The sequence below is a fragment of the Sus scrofa genome, chromosome 8 (assembly GCF_054392235.1).
Source record: "Sus scrofa isolate SSC_HxYL_T2T_F1_AM1 chromosome 8, Sscrofa_HxYL_maternal_Yorkshire_Landrace_v2.0, whole genome shotgun sequence".
NCBI lineage: Eukaryota > Metazoa > Chordata > Mammalia > Artiodactyla > Suidae > Sus > Sus scrofa.
In genome coordinates this window covers 68,637,865-68,655,733 of record NC_139390.1, presented here as the reverse complement: position 1 = coordinate 68,655,733, position 17,869 = coordinate 68,637,865, and the positions used below count along the sequence as shown (strand labels likewise).

The window sequence follows — 17,869 nt, the reverse complement described above, 5'->3', positions numbered from 1 at the left end:
TTAAATAGGTCAATACTTTATGCTCTGAGCATTTCATGAAGCCATTGATTTAATTTCCCCATTGTAAAGTGAAGAATTCATGTTTTAAAATCTCTAATTCCAGAGCAGCACAACAGAAGCATTGACTGTATTCCTAAAAATAAATTAGACCAAAGGGTAAACTTATTAAATAGGGTCCAGTGATCTAAATTGTATTTTTATTTTATTTTATTTATTTATTTTTTGTCTTTTTTGCTATTTCTTGGGCTGCTCTGAGGCATATAGAGGTTCCCAGGCTAGGGGTTGAATCAGAGCTGTAGCCCACCAGCCTACGCCGGAGCCACAGCAACGCGGGATCCGAGCCGCGTCTGCAACCTACACCACAGCTCACAGCAACGCCAGATCCTTAACCCACTGAGCAAGGCCAGGGATCGAACCCACAACCTCATGGTTCCTAGTCAGATTCGTTAACCACTGAGCCACGACGGGAACTCCTAAATTGTATTTTGATTTTAGAAAGAACTTTCTCTTTTATTTTGTTTGAACAATTTAGACCTATCAACAAGTTGTTATGCAGCTGGACTTTGCCTTTTAGGCACAACAGCTGCACTAATAAGAGTCCTTCTGATAAATTTAAGTAGAAACCAGTTTAGTGTGGGATTATAAAAAAAAAAAAAAACTTGTCTAATTTGTGAAATAATATAAGTATTAATAATGAAAGTTTAAAATTTAGCTACTTGAGTATGGTACTCTCTTGAATTCAGTTGTTTTTATTGTACCACTAACACTGTGAAAGTCAAGTGAACATTATGAATAAACCTCCAGGAAAATTCACATAATAAACTGCTTGAGAAAATTTCCCTACATCAAAACAAAATTTAACTTTTTTCTTCAACCTCTGTGTTATGAGTTATTTCTTTACATAGAATTATTTACTACCATTTTTCTACATTTCACTTTATTTTTTATTTCATATATATTTTTTAGGGACACATCCACAGCATATTACATTCCCAGGCTAGGGGTCAAATTGGAGCTGCAGCTGCCAGCCTACACCACAGCCACAGCAACACAGGATCCATGTCATGTCTGTGACCTACACCATAGCTCACAGCAATGCCAGATCCTTGACCCACTGAGCAAAGCCAGGGATAGGACCTGTGTACTCATGGACACTAGCCAGGTTCATTACCACTGAGCCACAACGGGAACTCCCAAAATTAAAGGATTGATTTTTTTTTAATTAGGAGGAAAATTTCTCCCAAACAACTCTAAATGACAACAATTACTTTAATAAGAACTAAAATAAATCATGTGTGATAAGCAGCTGATTCTTTTATGACATGGGCTACAAACCAACCTTGACTGAAGAAAATCAACAGTAAACAGAAATAAAAATGTGTAACTTATTTTGTCAGTCAACTATTTTTCCTTCTCTAGATGTTATAGGTATAAGATTGGGTTGTTTATTTGAGATTTTTCTTTTACCCTGAGATAAGATTGTTTCGCTATAAACTTCCCTCTCAGAACTGCTTTTGCTGTTTCCCATAGGTTTTGGATTGTTAACTTCTTAGTTGTCATTTGTCTCTAAGTATCTTTTGATTTCCTCTTTGATTTCTTCAATGATCCATTGATTGTATAGTAGCATTTAGCTTCCAGAAGGTAGTGTTTTTTGCTGTTTTTTTCCCCTTGTAGTTTATTTCTAGTCTTGTGGTTGGAGAATATGCTTGAAATAATTTCATTTTTTAAAAAATTTACTGAGGCTTGATATGTGGCCTAAGATGTGATCTGTCCTGGAGAATGTTCCATGTACACTTGAGATGAATGTATATTCAGCTGCTTTGGGATGGAGTATTCTATAAATATCAGTTAAATCTCTCTGGTCCAGGGTGTCATTTAAGGCCTGTGGTTCCTTGTTGATTTTCTGCTGGATGATCTGTCTGTCATATAAGTGAGGTGTTAAAGTCTTCCCCCCTATTGTTGTGTTGTGGTGAATTTCTCCTTTCATGGCTGTTAGAAGTTGCTTTATATATTGTGGTGCTTCTATAAAGAGTACATATATATTCACAATTGTTATATCATCTTCTTGGATTGACTCTGTTGATCATTATGTAGCGTCCTTTGTCTCTTGTGACCTTTATTTTAAAGTTACTTTGTATGATATGAGTATTGCCACTCCCTCTTTTCTTTGATTTCCATTTGCATGTAACAACTTCTTTTATCAACTCACTTTCAGTCTGTATGTATCCTTAGGTCTAAAGTGGGTGTCTTGTTGACAGCATATACAGGAGCCTTATTTTTGTATTTGTCCAGCCGCTATGTAACTTTTGGTTGGAGCATTCAATCCATTTACATTCAGTGTAATTTTGGATATATATGTACTTATTGCCATTTTCTTAATTGTTTTGGATTGTTATGTTAGGTCTTTTTTCTTCTCTTCCTCTTTTGTTGTCCTCACTTGTGATTTGATGACAGATTATCTTTAGTGTTGTGTTTGGATTACTTTTTCTTTTTTATGTGTGTGTATATTTTAGTTTTTTGGTTTGCAGTTCCCATTAGATTTTTGATATAATCATCTGTTTTGTATAAAGAATTGTTTTGGGTTGCTGGTATCTTAATTTCAAATGCATTTTCAGTGTTTTGCATTTGTCCTCTCTTCTTATTCTTGCTAGTTTTGATATCATATTTGTCAGTGAGTGATTCCCTACTTTATACTATCTTTGCCTTTACCAGTGAGCTTTTTCATTTGTAATATTTGTGTTTCTAACTGTGGCTTTTCCTTTTCTGTTTAGAGAATTTCCTTTAGTAGTTGTCATAGAGCTGGTTTGGAGGTGCTGAATTCTCTTAAATTTTGGTTGACTGAAAAACATTTTGACATTTTGATCTCTACATCAAAGAGCTTTTGATGAGAGCTTTTCTGGATAGAATATTTGGTTCTAGGTTCCTCCTCATCATCTTAAATATATATCTTCCACTCCTTTCTGACTTGTAGAATTTCCATTGAAAAATCAGCTGTTTTCCTTGTAGGGTGTTCCCTTGCGTGTTATGTGTTGTTTTTCCCCTCTGGCTTTTAATATTTTTTTCTTTGTATTTAATTTTTGTCAGTTTGATTAGTATATGTCTTGCTGTTTCTCCTTGGGTTTATCCTGTATGGAATTCTCTATGCTTCCTAATCTTGAGTGTTTCCTTTCCTATATTAGGGACATTTTTGGCTATAATTTCTTCGGATATTTTCTCTAGCCTTTTCTCTCTCTCTTCTCCTTCTGGAACCCCCATGATGGGAAAGTGGGTACATTTAATGTTGTCCCAGAGGTCTCTTAGACTCTCCTCAGTTCTTTTCATTCTTTTTTTCCTTTATTCTTTTCTGTGGCAGTGATTTCAACCACTCTTTTTTCCATCTCACTTATTCATTCTTCTGCCACTATTATCCTCTTGTTGATTCCTTCTAGTGTATTTTTTTCTTTCAGATATTGTGCTTTTCATCTTAGGTTGCTTTTTCTGTAAATATTCTAGCTTTTTGTTAACTATTTCTTGTAACTTCTCTATCTGTGCCTCCATTGTTTTTCAGAGAGCTTGGATCATCTTTACTGTCATCACTCTGAATTCTTTTTCAGGCCATTTCTGAATTTCTACACTTCATTTAGATATTTTTGTGTCTTTTTATCTTTTTCCTTTGTCTGAAAGCTATTTATTTCTCATTTCATATTGTCTCATTTCATCTGTATTACTATGTTTATTGCCCCCTTGACTCCATTCCTAGAGTTCCTGGGGGAGGGTAGTGGCTCACGTGTACCAGACACCTACAGAAGAAAAAAAAAAAAGCACAAAATTAGAAGGAAAGAAATTGTAAAAATCAGAGCAAAAAATAAATGAAATAGAAAGAAAACATTAGAGATGATCAGTGAACCCAAAAGTTGATTCTTTGAAAAGTTAAAAAAAAAAATTGATAAACCTTTAGTGAGAGTCATCAAGAAAAAAAAAGAGAGGGTTCAAATCAATAAAATTAGAAATGCAGAGGAGAAGTTACAACTGACACCACAATACAAAGGATCATAAGAGACACTATAAACAAATATATGCCAATAAAATGGACAACCTAGAAGAAATGGACAGATCATTACAAAGGTTCAACTTACCAAAACTGAACCAGGAAGAAATAGAAAATATGAATAGACCAATCACAAGTACTAGAATTGAAAATGTGATTTAAAAACTTCCAATAAACAAAAGTCCAGAACCTGATGTATTTCAAAGGCAAATTCTGTCAAAAATTCAGAGAAGAAGAGATAACCCCTATTCTTCTGAAACTCTCCCAAAATTGTAAAGGAAGGAACACTCCCAAGCATATTCTATGATGTCACCATCACTCTGATACCAAAACAAGATGAAGATGCCACAAAAAAGAAAATTACAGTCCAGTATCATTGGTGAATATAGATGCAGAAATCCTCAACAAAATATTAGCAAACTGAATCCAAATTTATATTAAAAGGATCATACACCATGATCAAGTGAAATTTCTCCCAGGGATGCAAGAATTCTTCAATATCTGCAAATCAATCATGTGATATAACACATTAACAAACCAAAAAATAAAAACCATATCATCATCTCAGTATATGCAGAATAAGCTTTTGAAAAAATTTAATACCAATTTCTGATTAAAATTCTTCAGAATGTGGGCATAAAGGAACCTACCTCAACATAATAAAAGACATATATGACAAACCCACAACTAACATCATTCTCAATAGTGAAAAAAAACTGAAAGCATTTCCACTAAGATCAGGAACAGTACAAGGTTGTCCACTTTCACCACTGTTATTCAACATGGTTTTGAAAGTCCCAGCAATGGCAGTCAGAGAAGAAAAAGAAAGAAAAGTAATCCAAATTGGAAAAAGAAAAGAAGTAAAACTACCACTGCAGGTTACATGATCCTATACCTAGGAAATCACTCAGACACTACTAGAAAAACAGAGCTAATCAATAAATTTGGTAAAGTTTCAGGATACAACATTAATTCATAGAAATCAACTGCATTTCTATATACTAACAATGAAAAATCAGAAAACGAAATTACGGAAACCATCCCATTTACCATTGCTTCAAAAGTACCTAGGAATAAACCTATCTAAAGAGACAAAGACTTGTACTCTGTAAACTATAAGACACTGATGAAAGAAATCAAAGGTGACACAAACAGATGGAAAGATATATACCATTCTCTTGGATTGGTAGGATCAATATTGTCAAAATGATGTTGTTACACAGGCAATCTACAGATTCAGCACAATCGCTATCAAATTACCAAGGACATTCTTCACAGAACTAGAACAAAATATTTTAAAATTCATATGAGAACAGAAATGACCCAGAGTACCCAGAGCAATATTGAAAAAGAAAAACAGACTGGAAGAATCAGGCTCCCTGATGAGACTATACTTTAAAGGTATAGTCAACAAAACCGTATGATACTGACTGGCACAAAAACAGAAATATTGATTTATGGAACAGTATAGAAATAAACCCAAGAACCTATGGTCAACTAATGTGTGCACAAAGGAGGCAAGAACATACAATGGAGGAAAGATAATCTCTTCAATAAGTGGTGCTGGGAAACTGGGCAACTACATGCAAAAGAATGAAAGTATATTCAAAATGGATTAAAGACCTACATGTAAAGCCAGATAGTATAAAACTCTTAGGGGAAAACATAGGCAGAATACTCTTTTACATAAATCACAGTATATCTTCTTTGATCCACCTCCTAGAATAATGACAATAAAAACCAAAACCAAATGGACCTAATTAAATTCAAAAGCATTGTAAAGGATGCAATGCACAGGGGCCTTATCTCCAAAATATACAAACAACTCATACAACTCAATCACAACAACAGAAACCACAATCAACCTAGTCAAAAAATGGGCAGAAGACCTTAATAAACATTTCTCCAAAGAAGACCTACAGTTGGCCAGTCAGCATATAAAAAATGTTCAACATTTTCTTTATAGAGAAATGTAAATCAAAACTACAGTGAGGTACCATCTCACACCAGTCACAATGGCTGTCATTAAGAAGTCTATAAATAACAAATGCTGGAGAGAATGTGGAGAAATTGGAACTCTCCTTCACTGTTGGTGGGTATGTAAACTGTTATAACCACCATAGAAAATAATATGGAGGTTCCTCAGAAAACTAAATATAGAACTACCATATGATCCACCAATCCCAATCCTGGGTATATGTCTGGACAAAACCACAATTCTAAAATATACATGCACCCCTATATTCATTGAAGCACTGTTCACAATAGCCAAGACATGGAAAACCTAAATGCCCATCGACAGATGAATGGATTAAGAATAGGTGGTACGTATATACACTGGAGTACTACTCAGCCATAAAAAGAAATGAAATAATGCCATTTGCAGCAATATGGACACAACTAGAGGTTCTCATACTATTTGAAATAAGTCAGAAAGAGAAAGACAAATACCATATGATAACACTTATATGTGGGATCTTAAATATGGCACAAATGAACCACCTACAAAACACACTCATGAACCTAGAGATCAGATTGTGGTTGCCAAGGGGATGGGGAGTGGGATGGACTGGTTGTTTGGGGTTTGTATATGCAAATTATTACATTTAGAATGGGTAAGCAATGAGGTCCTACTCTATGGCACAGAGAACTATATCCAATGTCTTGGGCTAGAACATGATGGAAGATAGTTATCAGAAAAGGAATGTGTATATATATATATACATATATATATAATATATATGTATATATATTATATATATATATGACTGAGTCACTGTGATGTACAATAAAAATTGATATAGCACTGTAAATCATCTGTACTCTAACAAAATTTTAAAAAACTATTGCATATTTCATGATCTAGATTTATATCTCAAGTGAATAACTGCGTCAGTAATATCTTGTGAATGTATGATTTTGTAAATAGTACAAATATTATATAATCATATGACTTGAGATTTACTTTTAGAAAGTTCTTATAGGTATGTTAGGTTCTTAAAGATTGGAGGGGCAGTTTTTCATTTGTTTAAAATGGCTTATTAGTGACAAACAACTTGTGTTACATTACTACCAATAGCATGTGTCCAAAGGTTGGCAATTTATATTCTCTGTTATTTTCTTTCACAATAGCTCTTTGGTCATAAAGCCAGTGGTTATTGAGCTGCCTTCATTATGTTGTCTTCATTGTCATATATTTGTACCAATATTTTATACCAACATTTGTTGATACATGTATTTGTACCAACAAATATATAAAAAATAAGCAATATTTCTGTTAAAATACCTGAGACTGATCTTTCTTTTTCAGAAAATCAAACTTATACCTGAAAATTATTTCATGCTTCAAAATTTACCTTCAGAATGCCAAAAATTCTAGGATTTATAAATTCTAGGATTTCTCACATTCTTTAAAACAAAGATGGAAAATTAAATCTTTAACAGAAGTTTTAGTTTTCTTGGCAGATTGGCAGGTTTCTTCCAGAAATAATGGTTATATTTGCTGTCAATGCATGTTGAATTGTAGCACAATTGTCTTTCTTTTAAAATAAGTAATTAGAGCACTTATGTTGCCAAATATTACGGGTGCTATTTGTTCAGAGCAAATCAAGGCTGTTTTTTTGGTATTGTTGTGTGACAAATAGGCTTCAAATTTTTTAAAGACCTGAATGATTATTTTGTTTTGTTTTTCCTAATGAGTCTCACAGTAGAGGGATTTTTCATTGACTGTGTCTGTAGGTACACAACATAGAAAATAGAAATTGGCTGCCAGGAAAATCATTGCTTTTATTGAGTTCATTTCGCTAAATCCTACATGATAGGCTTTGAAACATTCAAAATGTATCATTAGGTCTACAGTGAGTAATACCATTTGTAAAAGGCATTTACTCTTATTTTTTTTTTGTTTTTGTTTTTGTTTTTGTTTTCCTTTAGGGCTGCACCTGCTGCATGTGGAAATTCCTAGGCTAGGGGGGTCAAATTAGAGCTATAACTGCTGGCCTACCCCACAGCCACAGCAACGTGGGATCCGAGCCATTTCTCTATCCTACACCTCAGCTCAGGGCAATGCCAGATCCTTATCCCACAGAGCTAGGCCATTGACCAAACCTGCATCCTCATGATCCTAGTTGGGTTTGTTAACCACTGAGCCATGAAGGGAACTCCTATTGTTGTTTTTTAAAGCCACGAACAAGCACAATCATTTTCATAAATTGTGAACTTATGACCATGTCCCTGATTTTTGTGTGACTTCTTTTATTCCACTAGGCTTAAACCACTGAAAAGTATTTGTGTATTTTAATGACCTTTTATGAAATTTTGAATTGAAACAAATGTACATTTTATTCATATCAATTTAATTTTCAAATGAGCATAATACTGACATCAGATTGGATTTCTGGCTAAGGATAAAGGTGCTCATTTTTTTTGTGTGTGGTTTTCCAAATACAACTGACAAGTATAGTGTCATGATGAAAGTAAGTTAATATTAGTATCCCATCACATTCACTGATGTAACAAAAAACCCAAGGATTAGTAAGGCCGTTTTGGTTGTTTCCTTATATCTTTACCTTAGCTAGATATTAAAAAAAACAACAATAGTATCCCAAATCATATTTATAGAGCTTTGTTTGTAATTGTATTATATTTATGTAATTATAAGTGCAATATAGATCTGTAATATACTTTATATATACTCATATATTCTATATAATCACATAAATATTATAATAAAATGATATAGTATATGGCTTTGATTTTGTGTATTAAAACATATAAATGGAAACCATTTGATATGCTCTTACATCACAGCTCTGATGATTATCTGTTACTTCTTTTGGTAAAGAATCATTCTAACCTTTTTGAACTGAAGAAGTATAGTAATGACTTAATTTCGTATTAGTATGACTTTCAAAAATAATTTTGAAATGCCATGAATAAAATTTTAAAAAGAAACATTATAACTATATCCTTTCAAGCACTTCTTAAAGCTGTAAGTAGCACAGATAGATCTCAAGTTCTGTTGTAAATTTGAAGTCAGGTTTCTGAATATTTATGGAGAACATGTATCAAGTCTTAGATACTTTACTATTAGATTTTGATTATTTTGTTACCCACCCATGAAATTATATTAATAAATTTACAGAGAAAGTGGCAGCATACACCAAGTGATAAATTCTGAAGAACTCCATCTCTTGTAGTTGTAACAATTTAACTTTCAGCAAGATAGACTTTTCTTTCCATTTCTCTCGAAATAAGTTTCAAAGTGTTATTTCTTTCCTTAGTCATCACAGACTCTTTTTAAAAATTGCATCAATTAACACAGATTTTGTAGGGTCTTAGGCTGAAGCACCTTAAATTTTACAACCCTTTATCTTAACCTAAGTATAATGGGTGTCTTACAAGATCTGCAAATGTCTCAGAGGTTAAGCATAAATATATTTTTCTTTTATAACTGAAGACCGAAAAAACTTGGTGTGGGAAATCCAATGAATGTTTTGCAGATGAGTGATCAGACACATTAGAGCATGTTTTACCCTGAGGTCAGCCTGTTCTCAGGAGAGATTGAGGCTGAAGTTATGGCAAAGTTCAAGGATTTGGGATGAGGTATGTAGTTGTAGTTTCACCAAGTTAGATTAATTGGGTATATTGTTCTGGGTAATCGGTAAATATGAATAGTTTAGCCATTTCCGAGGCTTGAATTGGGATTTGGAACTCTGTGTCTGGCCTTGTCTTCTGCTTTATCTAAGTCGCATGAGGAGGGACATTTGTTTGCTGAAAGCTTGTTCTTCAAACACAAACAAGTGGGAAGATTTCCCCAGGGTTACAGGGCTCGGGTTATTTTCAACCTGTGCATATGAGGGTATTATAAGTTTGGGCCAGTATATATCTCTGGCTTCATGTTGTAGTATTCTTCTTATTTAATGTACTTTAATAAAAAAGTTTCCACTGGTTGCTTAAGCACTCTAAAGTTGTCTGTAACTTTGAATTTATTAACTGTAGTTGTGTGAGTGTGTGTGTTGTTGTGTGTATATGTTCTTTGGGATTCTCTATATATGAAATTATGTCATCTACAAATAGACACAATTTTCTTTCTTTCTTTTATTTATTTATTTTTTTTTCATTTTGAGTGACATTTTTTCCTTGCCAAATTGCACTGGCTAGAATTTCCAATATGGATTTAGATTACAATGGTGAGCGTGAGGATTGTTGGTTTATTTCTAATCTTAAGGACAAAAATTTTACTCATTTACATTTGCACATGCTTTTTTAATGTTAGTCTTTGAAGGATGTCTCTATCATGTTAAGGAAGTTTCCTTGTATAACTAGTTTGCAAAACATTTTTTTTTTTGGCTTTTTTAGGGTCACACCTGTGGCATATGGAAGTTCCCAGGCTAGGGGTCGAATTGGAGCTGCACCTGCCAGCCTATACCACAGCCACAGCAGTGCAGGATCCAAGTTGTCTGTGACCTACACCACAGTTCATGGCAACACCGGCTCCTTACCCAGCTGAGTGAGGCCAGGGATCAAACCTACATCCTCATGGATATTAGTCAGGTTTTTTGCTGCTGCACCACAATGGAAACTCCTAATATTTTTAACTGTGAAAACTCTATACATTGAAGGTATTTTATTAAGCAGTATCTTAGTACCTGTTTATCTGTAGGTTTCTCTGTTATTTAAAACATAAGAGCAATACAATTTGCTGCAGAAAATACAAGCCTGGTAAAATGTCATTTGGGTTGCATGAGGACAGTAGACTACATGGGACAAAGGAGAGAAAGTAATGACAATAGCATTAAAGGACCAAAAACAGGCACTCTATTTCTTAATCTTAAAATAGTGATATTTCTGAAAGTTTTCCAAAATACTACAAGATTATTTTCTTTTGTTACAATGAGATATGTGTGCTATTAATGAATGGAAAGCAAATATCAATTATAAAGAGCAAATATCAACTTTTAAATCTTGGAGTTCCCATCATGGCTCAGTGGTTAACGAATCCGACTAGGAACCATGAGGTTGTGGGTTCGAACCCTGGCCTCGCTCAGTGGGTTAAGGATCTGGCTTTGCTGTGAGCTGTGGTGTAGGTCACAGATATAGCTCGGATCCCACGTTGCTGTGGCTTAGGCCAGCAGCTGCAGTTCTGATTAGACCCCTAGCCTGGAAACCTCCATATGTCTCGGGTATGGTCCTAGAAAAGTAAAGAAAGAAAAAAAGCTTATAAATCTTGAGGAAAGATGAAGGACTAAAATATTTTAATAGTTAACTCCTTCAAATATAATTTTAAAGACTCCCACTATACTGGCTTGCTCCCATTTGGTTAGCTTTGCAAACACCTTTACTTACTCAAAAAGCCATATGTCTAATCTAATAGCAGCTAATCCTTAAAGGATTCCATTTAACAAGGAACTAAGAAGTACTGCATTGATGATGCCTATTTCTATCCAAAGAGACAACGAATTGATCATTTTGAAGAACTAATCTTACTCATTCCTAAAGGCTTTTCTGAAGACTTACAGTCATTTAAATTTAAATTGACTGACATTTCTAGTTCATCCAGCTGTTTATTAACAGTATAAAGTTGCAGTTCACAAATACAGTGATATAGGTTTTTTTTTTTTTTTTAAGATAAAGAATAAGAAAGAAAACAAATTTTCTGAATTTTCTCAGGGTAAATAAATTTCAAAAAGGCTTCAATGCCATTCCTACTTTTATACTCAAATAATGCTTTAGGATTAATAGTTACCATCTGCTCTCCTTTGCTTTCACCAACCTACCAATTCCTAATAAAAGTATGTACATGAAACTTTGTGCCTTCCACTCATTATGGAGCATCATGTGGTTCTTACCAAAAATAAAGTTGAATGCGTCTTTTACATTTTATGTCAAAGATTACTGTAGTTTCAAACTCTTGCATTTGTAACTTCTTGAAATGTATCTGTATCATTCTACATGTTTTTATATTTTGAAACTACAAACTGGGACAATTCCATAAGTGTTTCTCTCACACAATGCTTTCCTTTTTATGGCTCATAATACTACTATCTACGTATTACATTATTGTCTTTTCCTCAGATATTTCTATAAAATGTATTTTAATCATTTTAATAGTACAAAGAAATAAAAATATTTTATTAGTAAATTGTTTTAATCTTTCAATAAAATGCATTTGATATACACTCAAATATAGTACACTAAATTTATAACAGTTTAACCATGAAGTCATTTCTAAATCAAAATAATCCACTAATTTGACCAAAATTGACCAGTATGATCCCTTTGATATTACTAGCCAAAGTTAGAAAAATCAATAATTCATACTGAAACATTTTCACAACTAATGGAATAATTTTGTAAATTATGTTACAAATCATTATGAATGGAAAGTTGTCATTATAGTTATTTTCTGGGAACAATGACATTTCATATTTTCTCATTTAATGTTTTATTCCAGAAAAATACTTTACACATTAATCTGACATGAAATCTCTTTTGAGTTGATATATACTTCCTCTTTTTTATAATTTCCATTTTTTAATGTTTTATTGAAGTATAGTTTGTTTACAATGTTGTGATAATTTCTCTTGTACAGCAGAGTGATTCAGACATACATATACACATTTAAGATTCTTTTCCCATATAGATTATCACAGAATATTGGGTAGAGTTTTCTATGTTATACAGCAGGTTCCCATTGGCCAGTCATTTCATGTACTGCAGTGTGGATATGCCAGTCCCAAACCTCCAATCCATCCCTTTCCCTCACCTATCCCCTTTAATAAACATAAGTTTGTTTTCAAAGTTTATAAGTTGTTTCTGTTCTGCAAATAAGTTCATTTGTAATATTTTATTTAGATTCCACACATAAGTGAAATCATATGTTTTTCTTTTACTGTCTAACTTTACTTAAGTTAGAAGTCATAACAATCACTTACCAGTATCTCTAAGTCCATCCATGTTGCTACAAATGGCATTTTTTCATCCTTTATTATAGGTGAGAAATATTCCACTGCATATATGTACTATATCTTCTTTATCTATTCCTCTGTCAATGGACATTTAGGTTGCTTCCCTGTCTTGTCTGTTATAAATAGTACTGCAGTGAACACTGGTATGTATGTATCTTTTCAAATTGTAGTGATGACCAGGAATGGGATTTCTGGATTATATAGGAGTTCTATATTTGGTTTTCTGAGGAACCTCTGTATTGTTTTCCATAGTGGTTGTACCAATTAATATTCCCATCAAGAGTGTAAGAGGGTTCTCTTTTCTCTGCACCCTCTCTAGCGTTTACTGTTTGTAGGTTTTTTGATGAAGGCCATGTTGACTGGTATAAGGTAGTGCCTCATAGTAGTTTTGATTTGCATTTCCCTAATAATTAGAAATGTTGAGCATCTTTTCATGTATTTTTTGGCTATCTGCCTTCTTTGGAGAAATGCCTATTTATATATTCTGCCCATTTTTTGGTTGGATTGTTTTTCAGATATTGAGCTGCATGAATTATTTGTATATTTTAGAGATTAACCCTTGTCAGTTGCCTCATTTGGAAATATTTTCATCCATTCAGTGGGCTTTCTTTTTGATTTGTTTATGGTTTCTTTGGTGTGCAAAAAAAAATTAAGTTTATTTAGGTCCCATTTGTTTATTTTTGTTTTTATTTTCATCGCTCTAGGAGGTGGATCTAAGAAGATATTGCTGTAGTTTATGTCAGAGAGTATTCTGCCTATGTGTTCCTCTTGTTTTGTAGTATCTGGTTTTATAAATAGGTCTTTATTCTGAGTCTATTTTGTTTATGGTGTTAGAGAGTGTTCTAACTTCATTCTTTTACATGTAACTTTTCACTATTCCCAATATCACTCATTGAAGAGACCTTCTTTTCTCCATTGTATTTTCTTGCCTCCTTTATCATGGATTAGTTGACCTTAGGTGTGTGGGTTTATTTCTGGGCTTTATATCCTGTTCCATTGATCTAGCTTTCTGTTTGTGTGCCAGTATCATACTGTTTTGAGAACTATAGCTTTATAGTAGTCTGAGGTCAGGGAGCCTGATTTCTCCAGCTCCATTTTTCTTTCTCAGGATTTCTTTGGCTATGCAGGGTCTTTTGGGTTTCTATACAAATTTTAAAACCATTTGTTTATTAAATAAGATGTGGATTATATAGACTCAAATCATCCTCCAAGGATTTCTCTAAGCCTGGATTGGAAATGAAATGGAGAAAATTTGTTACTTTCCTCAAATATAAAAATGAATAATTCCGGATGATTATGCTCATTCATATAAGGCTAGCTTTGATTATATTTCAGACTTAACCAAAGACAAAATTCTGCTGCAAACACAGTTTTAGATAAATATGGATATGTCAATAGATAGATTTATAGGTACATAGGTATGACATAAATTTCATATTCTCCAAATCTCTAAAACAGAGGATTATATTGCATCACATAACTTTCCTTATGCAAAATTTTACAACGTTGTCTTAAGTATCTGAAAATCTTTCTAAGCCTTAAGCCATATTCTCTTATTTTCTATTAAAAATGTATTATATGTGGTAATTTCCTTCCTCCACTATCTCTAAGTTTTCAGCTGGGAATCTATGAAGACATGGTGTTTCCTGAAGCATGCTGTATACCTTTTCCCCAGAGCTCTCATTTATGGCACTATTGCAGAACAGAGTATCCTACTCCTTTTGCTGAAAACAGCAAACAGAACTCTATGCTAAAATTTTTTAGTCAAACTGATTATAACCACTGTGCCACAGTTTGCCCTTATATTAGATTTCAAGCAAATTCAATTACTCAGTGTGATCCTTGCTGCCATGAGATGAATGGCAGGACAAAGATGAATGAACACAACTGCTGCAATTGATTGATCCCAACATGCCTGCAGGTTGATTAAAGTGTCTGGGAGCAAAATTGAGGAATAGTATTCATGTGTAACTACTAGTCAACTTTTAAATTAACTGAAAATTTCATGAAATGCTGTGCATTCAATTGAATGTATTTTTTATATTTTGGGAATACTAAACAAATTATATATATATATATATATATATATATATTTATGTGTGTATATATATATTTTTTTTCTTAACTGGGCACCTAAAAAGCATGTTTGTCCTAGGTACTTAAATTTTTATTACGTATGTTTCTTTGTTTAAAAAAAAAAATCAAATGTTTATAATAGTAATGAGGTAATGGTATAATTCAAAGAAATAAATGAATCGGAAATTCTTTTATTTATGAAAGTTCCCAGTGTGTTAATGGGTACCGCTGACACTTAAAATGGCAAAGAAATGTTGTGTTTAAAATTTATATGGGTTTTCATTGACAGTATTTATTATTAACATTGTTGCTATTTTATAAATTGGACTTAAGTATAGCATGATTATAGTAAATACAGTTATTCACTATTCCAGGAATTACAGCTTGTGTGATTATGGAATTCAGAAGATTTCCACGAAGAATCATAAAAAGCTTTATTGTATGATGGAGTCATCAGTGAATTTTAAAGCATATTTTAAGAATATAGTTCACTAAGCATAATCAAAATAAAATAATGGACTTATTTATATTGCATGACAAGAAGTTAAGGGATAAGAGAGTCTGGACCAGCAAAGTTGAGCTTTCTATTAAGGAAATAGATCTTTCAGTCATTAGCACGTGGCCTTATTCTCAAGTTGTTGGATGATTCTGTATCTCTAGGCCTTACATTCACAATTCTGGCCAGAATAGATGTGAAAGACCCAAATAGTCTTTATCTTAGCCTTTTAAAAAACTTTTTAACAATTAAAAAATTGATTACACTGCTAATTTTTTATGAATTTCATCACATGGTATAATAAACTTGATATGCTAAAAAAGGCTTAAGTTATGAAATCTCATTTTGATTCCAATACTTATGTTATAAAAGTGCCTACTGTGTAATTTATGGGTTCTGCAGCAACCAAGCTTATAATTTATCCATATCTCTATGAGTGGAAGCAGGGTCCCCAAAGGCCTCTGCTTAAAACTATTCTCCATTATAATCAGATTGAACTTTGATAAAATTGACATTCTAGCTTCTTATTCAAAATTTATGTGGCACATAATCATATCCAAATTGTAGATAAGATATTTTAATAGAAAAAAGTATTTCACATGCAACAATTCAGCCTTAGGATTTACATTTAATCATAGTATGCATTGAAATCCTAATGTCTTTGGGAAATATTTTCTACACATGAATCTGATTTCTTGTCTTTTTTGACATAGTAAAATTTTTCGTCATCTTTTTAAGTCGAGTATCAAGTATGTTTTACTTCTTGAGAATACCTCCAAGGAACAGAATATGCTAATAAGCTCCTTATTAATCCACTAATAAGTGAAAATTGATTCTAGAATAAAGCTCTATTCTGCAGTAAAATATGGCTTACAGTAAAAGACTTAAATAGATCCAGACTTTTGAACAGTGAAATTCAGCATTGTAAAGTTACAATGTACTGTAAATAATTAATACAATAGTTACACTCTTTTTTTCCATCCTGCTACTGAGTTTTGTTTTTGTCTCTCTCCCTACCTTCATTTCTTTTTCCTCCCTTCCCCTCTCTCTTTTCTTTTTCTATATTCCTTTGCTTTTTTAAAAAATAATATTATTTTAAATTTAAAGGAAAAATGCTTTTTGAAGTAACTTTTGTCTTGATTATTTTCCAGTTACACATTCTGTGTCCTTTAATTTTAATACACTGGATTATGTTCTAATAAAAATACATGTAATTCACTTGTTATATTGACATCATGATTTATTCATATTTTATGTAAAACTTTGAGTTTCCATAATTCTTATTGAACTAGGAATGTATTGTATTCTTTTATTAATAAATAACGAATAAAAAACATTTTAACTCTACATGTAGATGATGCTAATTTTATTTAAGTTTTTACATGGTTATGATGTAATTGGAAAACAAATAGATTAAGAAAATAGATTAATTGTTATCTTAGTACATCATCATTTTTTTCAGTTCACAGTTTAATTCAATATAATTCCTTATAATTGTTAGTGCAGTTAGATATTTTCTTGATTTCAGGCCATTAAATCAGGAATGTTCAAATGTTTGACCATCATTTTTATATCTCTTTAACAGAGAGAAAGAACAAGAAAAAGAGAGTGCTGCCTGGTATGTAACTTTTACTTTTCTACTATTTTCAAAAATAATATGTATTATAAGAGAGAAAGGCTTTCTTGGAAATTAGGCAAACACAAGTAAAAAAATGTACATGCAGAATTTTCTGGGACTTGATCTGCTTCGTGTCATTTTGAAAGTATAATTATATCATTTTTAAAAACTGAATCCAGAGTCTAAATTTTCTAAGTACCAAGTATTGGGATGCTAAAGTTAGCTTTAATTTTTCTAAAATAAGCTAGCCATATTGAAATAGAATTTTAAAATCTCATGACAAAATTTAACTTTTAGGATTAAAGAAAGTAAATTACTTTCTAACATTAATGATTTTTTTTGTAGTCTCTTCAAATAAATATGTTTTCCATGAGTACCTAAACATTTTGTGCCATGAACTCTTTCATCATTCTTGTGAAGTCTGTAAACCATTTTCTCAAAATAATGTTTTTAAATACCTAAAATAAATTATAATTATATACATTATATTGAAATGGTTTTATGTCTCTCAATGCATCATTCTATTGATTGACTGATCCTTCATCATCACTTCTCTATGAATGTAATGAATAAAAATATCTAGTAATTAAATAATTACCATTATTCCAAAACAGGGACCTTACATCATATTTCAAGATCTCTAGAAAAGTTGTAAATTGTTATGAAACTATCTTGGATTTTTT

The 17,869-nt window shown here is 32.4% G+C and overlaps 1 long non-coding RNA gene across 1 annotated transcript in view; it reads right to left on the bottom strand.

Annotated features, from left to right (window-relative positions):
- Positions 1-1,202: 1,202 nt before the first annotated feature.
- The window catches only part of LOC146400825 (uncharacterized), a 36,308-nt gene continuing 19,641 nt past the window's right edge, over positions 1,203-17,869 (bottom strand). Inside the window, exon 2 of the long non-coding RNA XR_014813769.1 lies at positions 1,203-3,779. This is a non-coding gene — a long non-coding RNA (uncharacterized LOC146400825). The remainder of the gene's footprint in view (positions 3,780-17,869) is intronic.